At 43.3% G+C, this 17,936-nt stretch overlaps 1 long non-coding RNA gene across 1 annotated transcript; it reads right to left on the bottom strand.

The window, feature by feature from the left end:
* Nucleotides 1–8,126: 8,126 nt before the first annotated feature.
* LOC134350179 (uncharacterized) lies at nucleotides 8,127–17,832 on the bottom strand. Its single transcript, XR_010018843.1, has 3 exons — nucleotides 17,688–17,832; nucleotides 14,539–14,610; nucleotides 8,127–8,200 (listed from the first exon to the last, which is right to left on the bottom strand). It is a non-coding gene; the product is annotated as an uncharacterized LOC134350179 (long non-coding RNA).
* Nucleotides 17,833–17,936: the final 104 nt, after the last annotated feature.

The raw sequence follows: 17,936 nt of genomic DNA on the forward strand, positions 1-17,936 counted from the left end.
ATCTTGGCATAACTGATGAAACATTCTGCTATTTGATAGATGAGCCTTAATTTTGTTGACAGCAGATATTACAAGAGTCATGTTTGAAAAAAAGTTACTGGCTGAGTTTTTGGCTGCAAATCTTGATGATGAATTGCACAATGGATTACAAAGAGAGTTGGAATTTCTTTTTTCATAAATGCCACTAAACTAGCATGGTGATCTGTTGCACAAGAAATCATGCTCCTAATTGGAATACTTTTATTCTCAATGTGCATTTTGAGTTCTTTGTAGATTGATTCTCTGTTGATATTTGTTTTTAACTTTTCACAAAAGAGAATCTCTTCATAAACTTTTCCATTTTTGATAAACCATACATATGCCTTCAACAATGCTTCATTGTCTCACACAGTTAACTTATCCAATTGTATCCCAAACTCTGTTTTTTTGTAGTTCTGTGCATAGTTGATCCTCAATGTCTTCACTCATTTCGACAATATGACGAGCTACAGAGTTATTACTCAGAGGAATTGATCTTAAAATACTGATATCCATTTTGAGAACAGTGGTGAGCAGTTCTGATTCAGCAGGCATTATTAATCCTTTACCAGTCGTATGGGATTTTCCACACTTTGCCCTCATTTTGGAACTGTTATAGGAAGCAATGAGACCATTATCAAGTTCATTTTTAGCTTTCTTGGCAAATGACTGGAGTGTGCAATGCTTTACAAATGCTTCCTTCATCTTCAGGAATTGAGTGATACCAAAGTAGCCTTTTCATGGTTTCTTTTATAGGATCAATAGGTACATTTAATGTCAGAGAAATGTATACAACATACATCCTGAAATTCTTTTTCTTTGCAAACATCCACAAAAACAGAGGAGTGCCCCAAAGAATGAACGACAGTTAAACATTAGAACCCCAAAGCACCCCCAGCTCCCCCCCACGTACAAGCAGCAGCAAAGCAACAACTCCCCCTCCTCCACCCGCAAAAAACATCAGCGCCCTCCATCGAGCACTCAAGCATGCAGCAAAGCACTCAAGCTTGCAGTACCCTGAAGACTACTCGTTCACCCGGGAATTCGACATACCATAGGCTCTCTCTCTCCCTAATAAGGGAAAAAGAAGTGTTCCCGTTTCACAGTGAGAGGGGAGACATAACAAACAACTCGCTGATTTATGGTGTTAAATGTCTGTTGCGTCGCTTTTTCCGAGTTCTTCACCCAGAATGGGCCCCAGAAAGGCTCACTTCTCTGGACACACAGCCAGCATCTAACCCACTGCTCTCGATGTTCCCTATTCTCCCGCAACGCCTCAGTCAGAGGCTTCGGCCTTGAATCAGCCCGTCTCCATAGCCACAAAAATCCGGCACCCTGAAGGCATGCACCCGAGAGTGGGTCCCATTCCCACAAAGAACCGAAGTCAGAGTGTAACTTCAGGTCAGGGTCTTCAAAAGAACCTTGAAAAGGGAAAAAAGAGATATCAAAGATAGAAATAAAGCTGTTTCCAATGATGCAAGCAGAGGAGTCGCCGTTTAGTGTCATCTTGACTTTACTCTGCCCTCCAGTCAAGCGTTCCGGCAACCTTGATAGTTTCATAGTGTCATTGAACAGTACAGCATTACAAATAGGACACATGGGGCATTGCTGGATTGACAGGAACAGAATAAAACCACTCTCCAGGTAGGTAACATTGTATTGACACACTTTCTGCACTCTCTTTTTCTTAGCAGGATTAGAATTCAAGGGTTCATAGAAATTGTGCCGTACATATTTATCCATCATTAATGGGGTTAAATTAAAATGAAAAGTTAATACAAACTGGGAATGTTATTGGATATTGATGCTGATCGGATGCTAACGGCAGCAAGTTGACACGGATGGAAGAATGGTAGTGGCACACAGAGGAACGATGAGGCGAAGATGATCACAACAGTGAAAATTATGCTGACAAGGATTCAGATTGGAATCTGAATCTTAGTTGGGATAGAGTTGGTGTTCGGCAAGCTACCTTTATACTATTCCAGTTAGCATGATTGACCAATTGCATAAGATGGTTCTTGACTGCACATATGAATCCGAGGTTGTTCTGAACACCTGAAGAGCAATCGTCGGGATCGCCAGATTCACCGTTTGGTTCCGGCCAGCACTGTATCCTTGCATGACCTGTTTTCTGTAGATCTGTAGAGAAAGTTTGGGAGGACGTACTTGACTTACCAACTGTTAAATTGCATGAACTCATTCTGTGCCACGAGCCAAGGGAAACCTTTGGGCACCCTGATTGCTAGTTTATGCATTCCCAGTAAGGTCTGTTCGGTTGGTAAGGTCAGATGAGATTGCCGAGATTCAGACGTGTGGTGACAAGTGCTCACTGCAAGCGGAGCTATGGTTCTTCCTGTATTCCAGTGCCTCTTTCTTGTTTTTTGGGAAGTGCCTGCTCTACGAAGAGTCAGTCAGGCCTCCTGCCACAAGTTAGGGTGCTGCTTACCACCTCCCAAGAATCTTGGACACCCGGACAACCTCTATTTCCCCTCACGTCCCCTGAGGGCACAAAACCTTATGAAGCATCCCCCGTTGGGAATCACTGATGTACACATATGCTACAAGTTGCTGAGCAGAGTGAACGGAATATTTCAAATGATCATCAGTCAAAGTATTGAGTGCAGGAATTGTGTTGTAATGTTGAAGTTATGTAAGACATCAGTATAGTCTAATTTGGAGTATTGCTTGCAGTTTTCATCACCTATCTACAGGAAAGATGTCAGTAAGATTAAAAGAATGCAGAGAAAACTTACACAGACCTTGTGGGGACTTGAGGAGCTGAGTTATAGAGGAAGATTAAATAGGTTAGGACTTCATTCTCTGAAGTGTAGGAGAACGAGGGAAGATTTGACAGCAGTACGGTATACTAAATTATAAATCCAGGCAAGCTTTTTCCACTGAGGTTGGTTGAGACTAGAACTAGAGGTCATAGATTTATGGGTGAAAGGTGAAAAGTTTAAGGGGAACATGAGGGGTGACTTCTTCACTCAGAGGGTGGTGAGAGTGTGGAATGAACTATCAGCGGAAGTGGTGGATGCGGTTTCGATTTCAACATTTAAGAGAAATTCTGAAGGTACTTAAATCACCTGGAACAGATGGGATAAACCCAGGGTTCTGAAAAAGGTAGCAGAACAGATTGCGAAGGTATCAGTAATGATCTTTCAACAACCACTAGATCCTGGGATAGTTTCAGAGCATTGTTAAATTGCAAGTGTTACACCGCTCTTCAAGGAGGGAGAAAGGAAAAATAAAAGACATTTTTGGTCAGTTAGCCTGACTTCAGTGGTTGATTACATGTTGGAATCCATTATTAAGGATGAGGTTTCGGGGTAGTTGGAGGCACATGGTAAAATCTCGCCTGGCAAATCTGTTGGAATACTTTGAGGAAATAATAGAGAAAGGAGAGTCAGTGGATATTGTTTACTTGGATTTTCAGAATGCTTTCGACAAGGTGCCACACATGAGGCTGCTTTACAAGATAGGAGCTGTATCTCAATAAAACAAATATCAAAATAAGAGCCTATAATTTTACAGGAAAGATACTAGCATGGAAAGAAGATTGGCTGACTGTCAGGAGGCAGAGAGTTGGAATAGAGGGGGCTTTTTATGGTTCGCTTCTGGTGACCAGTGACTATAAGGCATTGGTTAGACCACGCTCGGAGTATTGTGAACAGTCTGGGACCTTTACCTAAGAAAAGATGTACTGGCATAGGAGAGGATCCAGAGGAGGTTCACAAGAATGATTTCAGGACTGAAAGGGTTAATAAGTGGGGAACATTTGATAGTGTTGTATATTTAATGTTTCAATAGTATTTGAGTAATCTTGTGTGTGTATATATATATATATATATATATATATATATATATATATATAGTTTGATTGAGTGTTCTAGAACTGGAGTGCACAGCCTCAGGATAGAGGATGTCCCTTTAGACAGAGATGAGAAGGAATTTCTTTAGCCAGAGTGTGGTGTTTCTGTGGAATTCTTTGCCAGAGTTCCTAGATATCTTCAGCATTATGGGATTTGTGCTCAGTCTCCTGTCTGTATTCCCGTGACTGTGTGGCCTGGTACACTACCAACTTCAAAGATAAAGATTAGCTTTATCTGTCGCATGCACATGAAGCAAACAGTGAAATGCACCATTTTGCATCAAATCACGTGAGCGAGGATTGTGATGGGCAGCGCCCAGAAGTGTTGCCATGCTTCTGACGCTAACACGCCACAGTTTATGAAGCCGAACTGCATATCTTTGGAATGAGGGAGGAAACCAAAGCACCGGGAGGAAACACGCACAGTTACGTGGAGAATGCGCTAGCTACTTACACACAGCGGCAGGAATTGAACCCGATTGCTAATCGTAAGTATTGTGCTGGGCAGCCCATAAGCATTGCCACATTTCCAGCGCTAAAATAGCATGTCCACACCTCACTACCTAACTTGATCTTTAAGTTTGCTAATTGTTAGCCAGATGAACAGCAATGATGAAATGGAATACAGGAAAGAGATTGTGAACCTTGTGTCATGGTGTTCGAACAGCAACCCAGCGCTCAACACCAGAAGGGGGAAAGAGTTGGTGTGGAATCGAGAAAGCAAAGGGCTGAACTCAACACTGTCCTTATTAATGGAGCTGCTATAGTGACGCTTCAAATTCCTTGGCATCTTTATCGCCAGCAACCTCTCCTGGTCCCTCCATACTGACGCAGTGATCAAGAAAGTTCATCAGTATGTTTACTTTCTTAGGCATCTAAGATTTGGCCTTTCCACGAGGATAGTCTCAAAACTTCTACAGAAAGTATTCCGACAGGTTGAATCTCAGGCTGGTCCCAAGCCCCGCCTGCCTGAATCTGCAGAAAGTGCTAAACACAGCCTAGTCCATCACTTCCTTCCATCCAGTCTGTCTTTATGGTGCCTTGCGTCAGGAAGACTAGTACTTTCACCAAGGATGCCCGCTACCCCGGCCATTTCCCTTTCCCCTCTTCTTACGCTTCCAGTAAGGTAGCATGCTGAGATGCAACCACCTCTCTGGGTCCAACCAAAGGTGTAACTGTCCATCCAGACATTGCTGAATATTAAGAACACAAAGTACCGTAGATCTACCCCGCTAGCGAGATGCTCAGTGGTGGTGGAGCTGGACGTTGTGTATTGTGTTGTAGCCTGCTTCAGCCACTCCGGACAGAAGGCATCGGTGGCAGTGTGTAATCCAACAGACAGTGCAGAGTGTTTTTGTTGTGATCACAAGACCCTGTTGGACATTGTAGAATACTACAAGTCTGATTCAGTGGCTTATTGGTGAGACTGATGGCAGGGGAACGGTGTGGCCTTGGTTATGGCATGGATCCAGCCCTCATTCATGCCTTGGAGTCATCTGTTGCAGGTGCTGAGGAAGGAGACGCTGGAGAGGGCTGTGAGCCGCTGGGTTGCGGGCTAGCCCCTTCCGGCGGTACTGCCTCCAGTGTTCACTCAGTCGGAGACTGGATCGCCTTTGCCTGGAGCCGTACTGCGCAACACAGGGAACCGCAGCGGGCTGTCCTTACAGAAACAGGGCTCCAGGCCAACATCCGTGCGCCATCAATCTACAGACCATGACTCTCAGGGACTTGGGCTGTATTATTAGATTTAAATACTTTTTGTAATTGTTTGTTTTTCTGCTATGATGATTATATGTGCTATGTTCTGTGTGTGACTGTCGGTTCTGTGTTTTGCACCTTGGGCCCAGGGAAACACTAATATGTTTGGCTGTACTCACGTGTATGGTTGAATGACAATTAAACTTGAAATTGAAACTGTACCTTGTGGGAGCAGGCACAGGAGATCAGAAGCCACAGAAGCCAGGATGACCAGACTCAAGAACAGCTTCTTCCCCAATCCTCCCAGACTCATGAATCAATCGCTTCTTTCACACCATCTTCTCTGCGGCACTGTCGCATTCTCTTAACTCTTCCTCTCTAAGTTGTTGTGACTTCATATCCTTTTTCCCCACATTACTTCAGATTCTTCAGACCCTTTGCACCATTCTATTGTTTTATGCTCTTTGTCGTAGTTATTGTATTTTAATTATTATCATGTGTACTCTTTACTCTACGACCTTAGGCAGACAAGGAATTTCATTGTACCCAGGTGTACTGCGTATGCTATTCATATTAGCTGGATCCAGTTGGATAATGACAAAAAAAATAAACTGCTTCATATGACTTCCCTGTGGAGAGTTTGCTGACAATTTAGCCTTCCAAGGATCAGATGATGTGCCGCAAGGCAGAAAGAATGCAACCATGAACCTGCAGCACACCATTCCAGACCTCTGAGCTACCAACAGTCATTTCACTTTGCACCATGGGTACAGACACTGTTAGCATGCTACTGAATATATGGATCAGGAAAATCTTTGCTGAGCGAGGTCTTTGCTGCTTTAGTCGGGTATCAGTTGATGGTGGTTCGATGTTGTGGAATGACACAAAAGCAAACTGTGTACTATCCAGTTTGTCTCCTTGCTAGAATGTATCTGAGTCACTGGTTGAAGGTGGGATCAAGGATACTGCTAAACTGTGTGCAAGTAAATAGGAATACAGCTCCTATCTCTTGTCCGAGTCTAGACTCACGGAGAGCTAGCTGTAAGCCTCAAGAAAATCTATTTTTAACTTCTGGAGTATCTTAGATATCCCTTCGTTAAAGAAAGCACAGGTTTAGATCAAGCATTAATCTTGATGAGTAGTGAATAGAAGCATGACAATGAATTACGTTAATGGGACAGTCAGTTACCCAACCCTTATATCACACCTACTCAATTCCAACTCGGTTAAAATCAGGTTTATTATCACCGTCATGAAATTTGTTATTTTGTGGTAGCAGAACATAAAATACTATACATTACAATAAATGTATATACACATTCTTATTGTAATCAGATTAGATTATGAGGACACTCAGTCCTCATGTATTGTCATTCAGAAATGCATGCATTAAAAAATGATACAACGTTCCTCCAGAATGATATCACAAGAAAACACAGGACAAACCAAGACTAAAACTGACAAAACCACATAATTATAACATATAGTTACAACAGTGCAAAGCAATATCATAATTTGATAAAGAGCAGACGATGGGCACGGTATAAAAAAGTCTCAAAGTCCCGATAGACTCATCATCTAACGCAGGGGGCAGAAGGGAGAAACTCGCCCTGCCATGAACCTCCAAGCGCCGACAACTTGCCGATGCATTGGAAGCACCCAACCGCAGCGGACTCTGAGTCTGTCCAAAAACTTCGAGCCTCCGACCAGCCCCTCCAACACAGCCTCTCCGAGCACCATCCTCTGCTGAGCCCTTCGACCCCGCCCCGGCCACCGAGCAACAAGCAAAGCCGAGGACTCGGGGCCTTCCCCTCCGGAGATTTCGGACTACAGAGTAACAGCAGCGGCGAAGCAGGAATTTCAGAAGTTTCACCCGATGTTCCTCCGTGCTCTCACGTCTGTCTCCATCAAATCAGCATTGTGCATGGCACCCTACTTGACAAATAACAGATATCATCACCAGAGTGGCCGCTGGCCACAATCTTCTTTTTGTGTGTGTGTGTGTGTGTGTGTGTGTGTGTGTGTGTGTGTGTGTGTGTGTGTATTTACACACACACACAAACAGCAAAAATAGTAAGGCAGTGTTCAGCAACAAGTGCATTTTATCTTTTCTGCCTCTCCCAGGACATCAATTTGCTCTGGGGAACATCTCCATCCAGTCCGTGAACAAAACAACTGTCCATAGCCTCTCATACATTTCCAGTATGCCAATGTTTCCACTATTAGCAAATCCCATCTCTTCATGATGACTTCCCCTTTTTCACAGCAGCAACATGCCAGATTCATCACTGACACCATGCGCATCGGTTCTTCTCCACATTGGAAGGACAAGTAATGAGATGCCAGGCTAGAAGTTCTCAACTGATGGCAGTGGTTGACACAACAATATATCAAAAGTCATGCAACATGATGCTTGTAGACCTTAAAGACTTGAGCACACCAGAGGGGACTTCTGTATTCTTGTTCCTCTCAATGCTTCCTCCAGGTATTGTTCAAGGTGGAAGAATCGAGATTCCTCTGGTGATCAGAAGGTTGCCATATCCATGTTTAACCTGGTGTCATGGACTTCTTGCGATCTGGTGCTAAGATCTCTTCTGGGGAAGGTAAAACCTGTACAAAAGGGATAGGTTACACCAGAACCCTTGGGGGACCAATATCCTTGCAGGCAGGCTTGTTAGAGCTGTGGGAGGGGGGGTGGTTTAAACTAACTCAGCAGGAGACGGGGAACAGAATAATAGGGGAGGATGGGGCAGTTGGTATACAATTAGATGATGTGTGTAGTGAGACTGTGAGAAAAGTTGGGCAGATGATAGGGCAAAATTGCAGTCAGTGGGATGACTTAAAGTGTATCAGAGGGTCAAAATCAAAAAACGATGATGAATACAGGACTGAAGGTATTATATTTGAATGCGTGCAGTATACGGAATAAGGTTTTGTAACACAGTTAGAGAATGGCAGGTATGATGTTGTGGGCACCTCTGAGTTGAGGCTGAAGGAAGATCATACTTAGGAGGATACACGTTGTATTGAAAGGACAGGCAGGAAAGCAGAGGGGATGGGGTGGCCCTGTTGATATAAAATGTAATCAAATCCTTAGAAAGAGGTGACAAAGGATCAGAAGATATTGAATCCTTCTGGGTAGAGTTAAGAAACTACAACAGCAAAAAGACCCTGGTGGGAGTTATATACAGGCCTCTGAACAGTAACCAGTAGACAAATTACAACAGGAGATAGAAAAGGGATGTAAATCAGGTTGGTGCTGGATCTTAAGAGAGGGAATTTGTAGAATGCTTATGAGATGGCTTCTTAGAGCAGCTTGTGGTTGAGCTTGTGAGGAATAGCAATTATAAATTGGGTGTTACGTAATGACCCAGATTTGATTAGGGGACTTAAGTAAAAGGAATCATTAGGAGGCAGTGATCGTAATATGATAGACCCTGAAGATTAAGAAGAAAGAGCTAAAGTTGGATGTATGAATATTAAGGTGGAGTAAAGGAAAGTACAGGGCCGTGAGAGAAAAGCTGGCCAAAGTTGATTGGAAGGGGACACTAGCAGGGACGATGGCAGAGCAGCAATGCCTGGTGTTTCTGGGGCAAATTCGGAAGGCGCAGGAAAGATACATCCCAAAGATGAAGAAGTATTCTAAAGGGAGGATGAGGCAACCATGGCTAACGAGGGAAATCAAAGATAACATAAAGTCAAAAGAGGAGGAATATACAATAATATAGCAAAAAAATAGTGGGAAGGTAGAGGATTGGGAAGCTTTTAAAAACTAACAGTGGACAACTAAAAAGCCATAAAGGCAAAAGATATGAAATATGAAGGTAAGCTAGCCAATAATATAAAATCGGATACAAGACGTTTCTTAAAGATATAAAGAGTAAAAGAAAGACAAGAGTTGATATCAGACCATTGGAAAATGACTCTGGAGAGGTAGTAATGGGGGACAAAGAAATGACTGACAGCGTCAGTCTTCACTGTGGAAGACACTAGCAGATTGCCAGAAATGAGAGAGTGACAGGGGGCAGAAGTGAGTGTAGTAACTATTACTCAGGAGAAGGTGCTTGGGAAGCTGAAAGGTCTGAAGGCAGATAAGTCACCTGCACCAGATGGTCTGCACACCCAGGGTTCTGAAAGAGGTGGTTGAAGAGATTGTGGAGAGACTTTAAAAGATCTTTCAGGAATCACTAGATTCTGGAATGGTTGTGAAGGACTGGAAAATTGCATATGTCACTTCACTCTTTAACAAGGTGGCAAAGGAGGCGGCAGAATAAGGGAAATTATATGCCAGTTAGCCTGACTTCCATAACCCAAGAAAATCTGCAGAAGCCCAAAACAGTCCGGATAGCAGTGAGCGTCAGTGGGTTTTCAAGTGACAGGGTGGGAAGAGACGGACTCTCACACCTGTCTGGACTACACCTCTTCCCACCCTGTCACTTGTAAAAACGCCATCCCCCTTCTCTCAGTTCCTCCGTCTCTGCTGCATCTGCTCTCAGGAGGAGGCTTTTCATTCCAGAACAATGGAGATGTCTTCTTTAAAGAAAAGGGCTTTCCTTCTTCCACCATCAACACTGCTCTCATCCGCATCTCCTCCATTTCACACATCTGCCCTCACCCCTACCAGGGATAGGGTTGCTCTTGTCCTCACCTACCACCTACTAGCCTCTGTGTCCAGCACATTAACTCTCCGTAACTTCCACCATCTCCAATGGGATCCCACCACCAAATGCATCTTTCCCTTCCCCCAGTTTCCGCAGAGATTGCTCCCTACGTGATTCCCTTATCCACTCGTCCTTCCCCACTCATCTCCCTCTTGGTACTTATCCTTGCAAGTGCCACATCAGCCCCTACACCGCCTCCCTCACCACCATCCAGGGCCCCAAACAGTCCTTCCAGGTGAGGCTGTTGGGGTCATTTACTGCACTTGGTGCTCCCGATGTGTCCTCCTGTATATCGGTGAGACCTGATGTAGATTGGGAGACCACCTCGCTGGGCACCTTTGCTCCGTCTGCCACAGAAAGCAAAGATCTCCCAGTGGCCACCCATTTCAATTCTACTTCCCATTCTCATTCTGACATGACCATTCCCATGGCCTCCTCTCCTGCCACAATGAGGCCACACTCAGGTTGGAGGAACAACACCCTGTATTCCGTCTGGGTCACCTCCAGCCTGAGGGCATGAACATCGATTTCTCTAACTCCTTGTAATTGTACCCCCCCCTTCACCTTATCTCCTTACCTGCCCATCACCTCCCCCTTCCCTTTCTTCCATTGTCTTCTATCCTCTCCCTACCAGGTTCCCCCTTCTCCAGCCCTTTATCTCTTTCACCAATCAAGGTCCCAGTTCTTTACTTCACCCCTCTCCCCATCTCCCGGTTTCACCTATCACCTACCACCTTGTACTTCTTCCTCTCCTCCCGCCCCAGCTTTTTACTCTGACTTCTCCCCTTCCTTTCCAGACCTGATGAAGGGTCTTGGCCCAAAATGTCCAGCTGCTTACTCTCTTCTGTAGATGCTTGGTTCCTCCAGCACTTTGTGTGCATTGCTTCAGATTCTATTTATAGCTCAGCCTAAGAATGTGCTTGGGCAGCCCGCAAGTGTTGCCGCACATTCTGGTGCCAGTATAGCATGTGCACAGTGCTCAACAGGACAACAGAGAACACAACAAGCAACAAAACAACAACAGTAAACCAAGCCCCTTTCCTCCCTCTTACACACACAGACAGTCGACTCCAAGACAAGCCTCCCGGCCTCCAGCGGACCTGCAGACAATAGGCCTATGACTCCCACTGGACTTCAGACCCCTCGATCCAGGACTTTGGTCATCAGACTTTAACTTCCGGACTTCCGATCAACCCTTGGGCTTCGAGCTCTAGTATCGACCCAGCACTGCCTGAGGACAGGACCCGGAACTTTCTGTGTGGAGGTTAAAGTACCTCCCTTCTGATCTCATGGTTTCCCCAGGGTGTTCCAGTACCATGGAGCCTTAGTGACAGAAGGCAGGGGGAATACTGCTGAAAGTCCAATCTTGCACAAATGAAGAAAGCTTTCAGGAAACCTTTCACATTAATGTCCTATGCAAAAACAGCAAACGCTAGAAACTCTCAGCAGGTCAGTCAGCATCTGTGGTAAGAGAAACAACTGACATTACAGATCCGGGGCTTTTCACCTGAGAAAAACAAGTTAGTTTTCAGGAGCGGCCAAGGTGAGTAGGGATAGGTAAAACAAAGAGAATATCTCAGACTGAATGGGTTGATAGGAGCAGTAGTCACAGATATTGTCCAACACTAAAAGTGCACCAGTCCAGATGAAGGGTCTTGGCCGGAAACTTTAACTCCCCATTTCCATCCATAGATGGTGTTTGTCCTGCGAGTTCCTCCAGATTCTAGCATTACGGTCTCTTGCGTCTCTAAGTAATGTCCTGGCCCTTTCACTTTCAGTCAGTGCCCACGTCAATCAGTTGGGTAACAGTCAGGCATGGGCTTCTGTGACAATAAATGTTTGTGCCACACAATCGAAAGCTAATACAATCTCCAACAAGAGAGTCTAATCACTTTCCCTGTGAAATCCAACAGCACGATCATCATTGACTAACTTTTAACCAGAAACTTAACCAGATGAACCATGTAAGTACAAAGGCAAGAATAGGTCGGATATTGTGAAATCATTGATGGAACCTGCCCCCCCCCCCACCCGACTCCTTTCCACCATCTGTAGAGAACAGTTTGAAGTTTAATGGACTTCACTGCCCTTGCTAGACCTAGTTGAGTACACCATTATTGTCACTCAGGGCAAAAACATGCAGTCAATTTAGTTAGCATGCCAAAGCCTCTTTATCAGAATGCCCCCAGCAACATTTTATATTTGAGTTGTGTACAAGATATAAATTAGCATAAACATATTAGGACATTGATCTAATGATTGCAATCTGATTAAATTCAAAATAGTTCAAAGTTGGAGAATGCCAAAGCAGCTGCTAAGTTCTAGGTTTGGAAAATGGTGGTGCAGTGATGGTAAATTTACCAAATCTGCTGATGAGTAAGGTGACAATACATCAAAGAGAAGAGCTCAGGGGAAAAAAATTAATTTGATACTTGTATTACAAGCGACAAAAAGGAAATATGAGAACAATATCGCAAGTGAGAGTGAAATTATCAAAATGTCTTTTATAGTGATGCTAGTAAAACCAAGAAGTGGTGGACCCATTGAGTGATTAATTTCCATCGACATTTCCAGAGAGGACAGGGATAACATTTCAACAGATTTGATGTTGAATCAGGGACAACGATTACAGAAAAATAGTGTGAACAAAATAATAATCCTCAGGGACAGATAGCATCCATCCCAACAAATTCAAGGAAGAGAGAAAATTACAGATGCAGTAATCTTCCATTGTTTCTCATTTTGTAAATCAAATTAATTTACATTGTAAAATTGTATGTTACTCTTCTACTTAAAAAAGCCAGCTAATTTAGACCAGTAAACTCCAAATCTATTTTTGGAATATTACCAGAACATATAATTGAAGAAGGAACGAATGAGCAGTTTGAATGTCTGTAGTTGTTCAGACACAGCCAGTATGGACTTGTAAAGTTTAGATCATGTCATAAAACCAAAATGAAGATTTTGAGGAAGCGACAGAACTGGCGGACAGAAAATTATATATGAAGGTTATTTGTATAATCTTTCAGAAAACATTCAATAAATCCTTCAATGTAGGGCAAAAATTGAAGCTCAATTATTGTTCCAGCTGATCAGGAAGGCAAAAAGTAGGGATAATTACTGATACTCTTGTTATTTGGACGTAACTACTGATGTTGGGCAATAATTCACCATTCAAATTTGCTAACAATATAACGATGAGCAGCATTTTAACGAATCTAGACAGAGGTGTTAAATTACAAAGACATACTAACAGAATGCACAAATATGCAAATCTGTGACAATGTGGATTCCAATGTAGGAAAAGGTGAGGACTTAAATGAGAAACAAAGTACCTTCTAGATGGTGAAACCTTGGAAGAATGCGTAGGGTCCATATAGATGTAATGGACAGACAAAGAAAACAGTCAGGAAGACCAGTGGAATGGTGACACTTACGTCTAGTGGACGGGATGACAACGAGATACGAGACCATAAGTTTCAAGTACACTTATTTTTAAAGAATGCATAACCTATACAACCTTGAGATTTGTTTGCTCTTAGGTAGCCATGAAGCAAGAAACCTGAAAGAACCCAATTTAAGGAAAAAAAAGAATAAAAATAAAAGTAAAAGACCAAAATTAATGCACAAGAGAAAAGGGAAAGGAAGTCAAACAAACAATTGAAGCGAACAACAGCATTCTGAAGCAAAAGCGAGTCCTCAGATTTGAACCCCGGAGCAGCCCAGAGTAGGCCCAAAGCCTCAGTTCATCATATTAGCGGGGCCGGAGCACAGCATCTGGGCATTCTTAGCCTCGGCGCCATGGAGATGACCATCACAGAGATACAAGATATTAGAGCAGAATCTGGCCAATCGGCCCATCAAGTCTGCTCTGGCATTCAGTCAAGACTATATTTTTCGTTCAACCCCATTCTCCCACCTTTTCCCCATAACCCTTTAACCCCTCTTCTCTTGCCAATTAAGAACCTATCAATATCTGCCTTAAATACACCCAATGACTTGGCTTCCACTACCCTCTGTGGCAATCAATTTCACAGATTCACCACCCCTCTTATCTCAGTTTTTAGGGGACATCCCTTCATTCTAAGGCTGTCTCTTTGGATCCTAGATTCTCCTACTAATGGAAGCATCCTCTCCACATCCACTTTATCCAGGCCTTTCATACCAGAGTAATGTAAATTCCTGATCAGATGACCCATTAGTAATCTGTGTGATTTTGGGTACCACGTCTTAGGGAGGAGCCGTTGGTCTGGGATAGAGCACAGAGTAGATTTATCAAAATCATACCTAGACTCCAAGGGTCAATTTGCTTGAAAAGATTACATAACTGTTGTGTTCCGTGGAACTTGTAAGACTGTGCTGATTTGATTGAAGGTGTTAAGGAAGACTGGGGGTAGATTACAAGAACCATTCTCACTGGCTGTAAAGTCCAAGGCTGGAGGACATGTTCTAAAACTGAAAGCCTAATCTTTCAGATCTGAAATTATAAAACACTTTTACATGTGGAAAATGAGAGAAATGTGGGACTCTCTTGCACATTGACCATTGATGCAAAGTCAATTATTACCTCTAAAGCTGAGATTTATAGAGATATTTGTTAAGTAAGTGTATCAAATGCTGTAGAGAAAGGGTCAGTATATGGAGTTGAGTTATAGATCAGCCAAGATAAACGTGGTGGGATTGATGGGCTGAAATTGTTTATTTAAATGCTAGGGGTCTTGTGGATCAAGAGGATGGACTTAGAGCCTGGATCAGAACATGGAATTACAATGTTGTAATTAATGCCCCACCTCCCCTTCGTACCCCATCCATTATTTATTTATTTATTTGTTTGTTTATTTTTTTTTTTCTCTCTCTCCTTTTTCTCCCTCTGTCCCTCTCACTATACTCCTTGCCCATCCTCTGGGCTTCCTCCCTCCCCCTTTCTTTCTCTCTAGGCCTCCTGTCCCATGATCCTCTCGTATCCCCTTTGCCAATCACCTGTCCAGCTCTTGGCTCCATCCCTCCCCCTCCTGTCTTCTCCTATCATTTCGGATCTCCCCCTCCCCCTCCAACTTTCAAACCTCTTACTAGCTCTTCCTTCAGTTAGTCCAGACGAAGGGTCTCAGCCCGAAACGTCGACTGTACCTCTTCCTAGAGATGCTGCCTGGCCTGCTGCATCCACCAGCAACTTTGATGTGTGTTGCTTACAACGTTGTTGCCATTATAGAAACCTAGTTGCATGAGGAATAGGACCAGCAGCTTGATATGCTAGGATTTGTTGCGTCAGACGTGATAGAGAGGGGAGTGAAACAGGTGGAAAGGTGGCACTACTGATAAAGGAGACTACCACTGCAGAGACACTGAGGACACACTGCAGGGATCATCCGCTGAGGCATTTTGGGCCGAGTTCCAAAATCAGAATGCATTATACTGTAGGCCACCCAGTTTGTTGGAGGAACAAATATGTGGACACATTATGGGAAGGTTCAAACACAACAAGTTTGCCAATACTTCCCAGTATCTAAGAAGTCTATATGGGATTGAATTTATTCAGTGCATCTGTGGAGAGCCCAACTATCGGAAAAAACATACAAGGCCTGGTTTGGGGAAGTGAGCCAGGTCCAGTGACATTTCCGATAGCAGGACAGCATTTTGGGGATGGTGACCACAACTCATGATGTTTTAAGATAGTTATGTGTAAGGACTAAATCAGATCTTGCGGGAAAATAAATGTGAGAATGTGTAAGGATTAAATCGGATCATGGGGGAAGGCAAATTATGACAGGATAAGGCAGAATGTGCACAAGCAGGTGAATAGGAAGTCCAACAGGTTCCATGAAAAGTTGTTGGTGGAGAAGCTCACGGGGAATCCCAAGGCATTTTATATTAAGTAAAAGGAGATAAAGAAGGGGTAGGTGCTTGCAATGGGTTACCAGGAATAGTGGTGGAAGCATACAGTTTGGCTTTTAAATAGGCACATGAATATGAAAGGGATGGCGGGATAATACACAGGAAGGAGGGCAACTAGTGTAGACCGGCATCGCGGCCAGCACACCATAATGGGCCAAATGGCCCGTCCGGTGCTGTACAGCTCTATCATATTGAATGGCGTTGAGTCTGTTCCCGTTTCTATGCTACTGTACATTTACAGAGACAAGTGCATAAAAAGGGCCCGAAGGGTCACCCCAACCACAATCTATTCCAGCTGCTACCGTCCGGGAAACGGTACCACAGCATAAAAACCAGGACCAACAGGCTCCGGGACAGCTTCCTCCACCAGGCCATCTGATTGATTAACTCATGCTGACACAATGGTATTTCTATGCTATATTGACTGTTGTACACATTATTTATTGCAAATTGCACATTGCACATTTAGACGGAGATGTAACATAAAGATTTTTACTCCTCATGTATGTGAAGGATGTAAGAAATAAAGTCAATTCAATTAAAAAGACTCGCAATGCTGGTAACACACTGATTTGGAAATATATTGTTAATCTTTTTTATCACCACTGAAAATTATCTTAGAACTTTCTACCTGACAGTCTTGTATATCACTACCACCATAACCTCAGCATTTATAGAAGTAACTAACTGCTGACTTTTCCAGGACTCTTAATTGGAAACCATGTCACTGATTCCTCTGCCCCATAGGTTAATTTAAAAGGAAGTATTTGCAGAATTGAATTATGCCATATTTATGCTTGACATGATTCCCTTTTCACTCCTCTCTGTCTAATCCCATCAATATAATTTCTGTATATTATAGGAATCAAAGGATGTGAGGATGGTGTGGAAAAATGGTACTGAGGTAGAAGATTAGCTGAGATCTCATTGAGTGAAGGCGCAACTCTAAGGATCTATTCTTACGTTTTAATCCTTTCTCCCCTCATAGGTTTATTTGATTCATGTTAAATACAACTATGCTGTTCATCTAAATATCTTGTAAAGAAGTCCAAAATTTAACCACCCTCTTGGCCAGGTTGGGGCAATGAAACATTAGACTGGATTTTTCGTGCTGAAGTCTTTGCTGTGGAACTTGAAGTTCACAACATTCTGACACAGAGGAATACTCAGTGAGCCAGTTAGAGAGAGTGGTGAAGGAGCAGCAGATTATCTTGAATACACGTCAGCTTGGAAAGCGATTCAAGAGAATGGAGAGCTACTGACAGGCCCAGCAATAATCAATAACTGCAATCATTGATTTGGTTGAGAATATACAAGGCAAAGCTAGAAAATGTGCAGACGACACTAAAATTGGTGGTGTTATTGACAGTGAAGATGGTTATCAAGAATTAAAGCGGGATCTTAATCAACTGGGTAAGTGGACCAACGCAAGGGAAATAGAGTTTAATTCTGATAAGTATTTGTGAAGACAAGTGAGGGCAGGACTTTCACAGCAAGTGACAGAGCCTTGGGGAATGTTGTAGAGCACAGCATGTTAAGGATACAAGTACGTGGTTCTCTGAAAGTGGATGTCACAGAGAAACAGGACGATGAAGAAGGCTTTTGATCTGCTCGCCTTCATTGTTCCGGGCATTGATTATAGAAGTTGAGAAGTCCTGTTGCAGTTGTACAAGACGTTGATGAGGCTGCATTTCGAATGTTGGGTTCAGTGCTGGTTACCCTGCGAGAGGAAAAATGCCATTAAGCTGGTAGGAATGCAGAAGGCATTTACAATGACGTTGCTAAGACTCAAG

Source organism: Mobula hypostoma, chromosome 8 (genome assembly GCF_963921235.1).
Source record: "Mobula hypostoma chromosome 8, sMobHyp1.1, whole genome shotgun sequence".
Lineage (NCBI taxonomy): Eukaryota > Metazoa > Chordata > Chondrichthyes > Myliobatiformes > Myliobatidae > Mobula > Mobula hypostoma.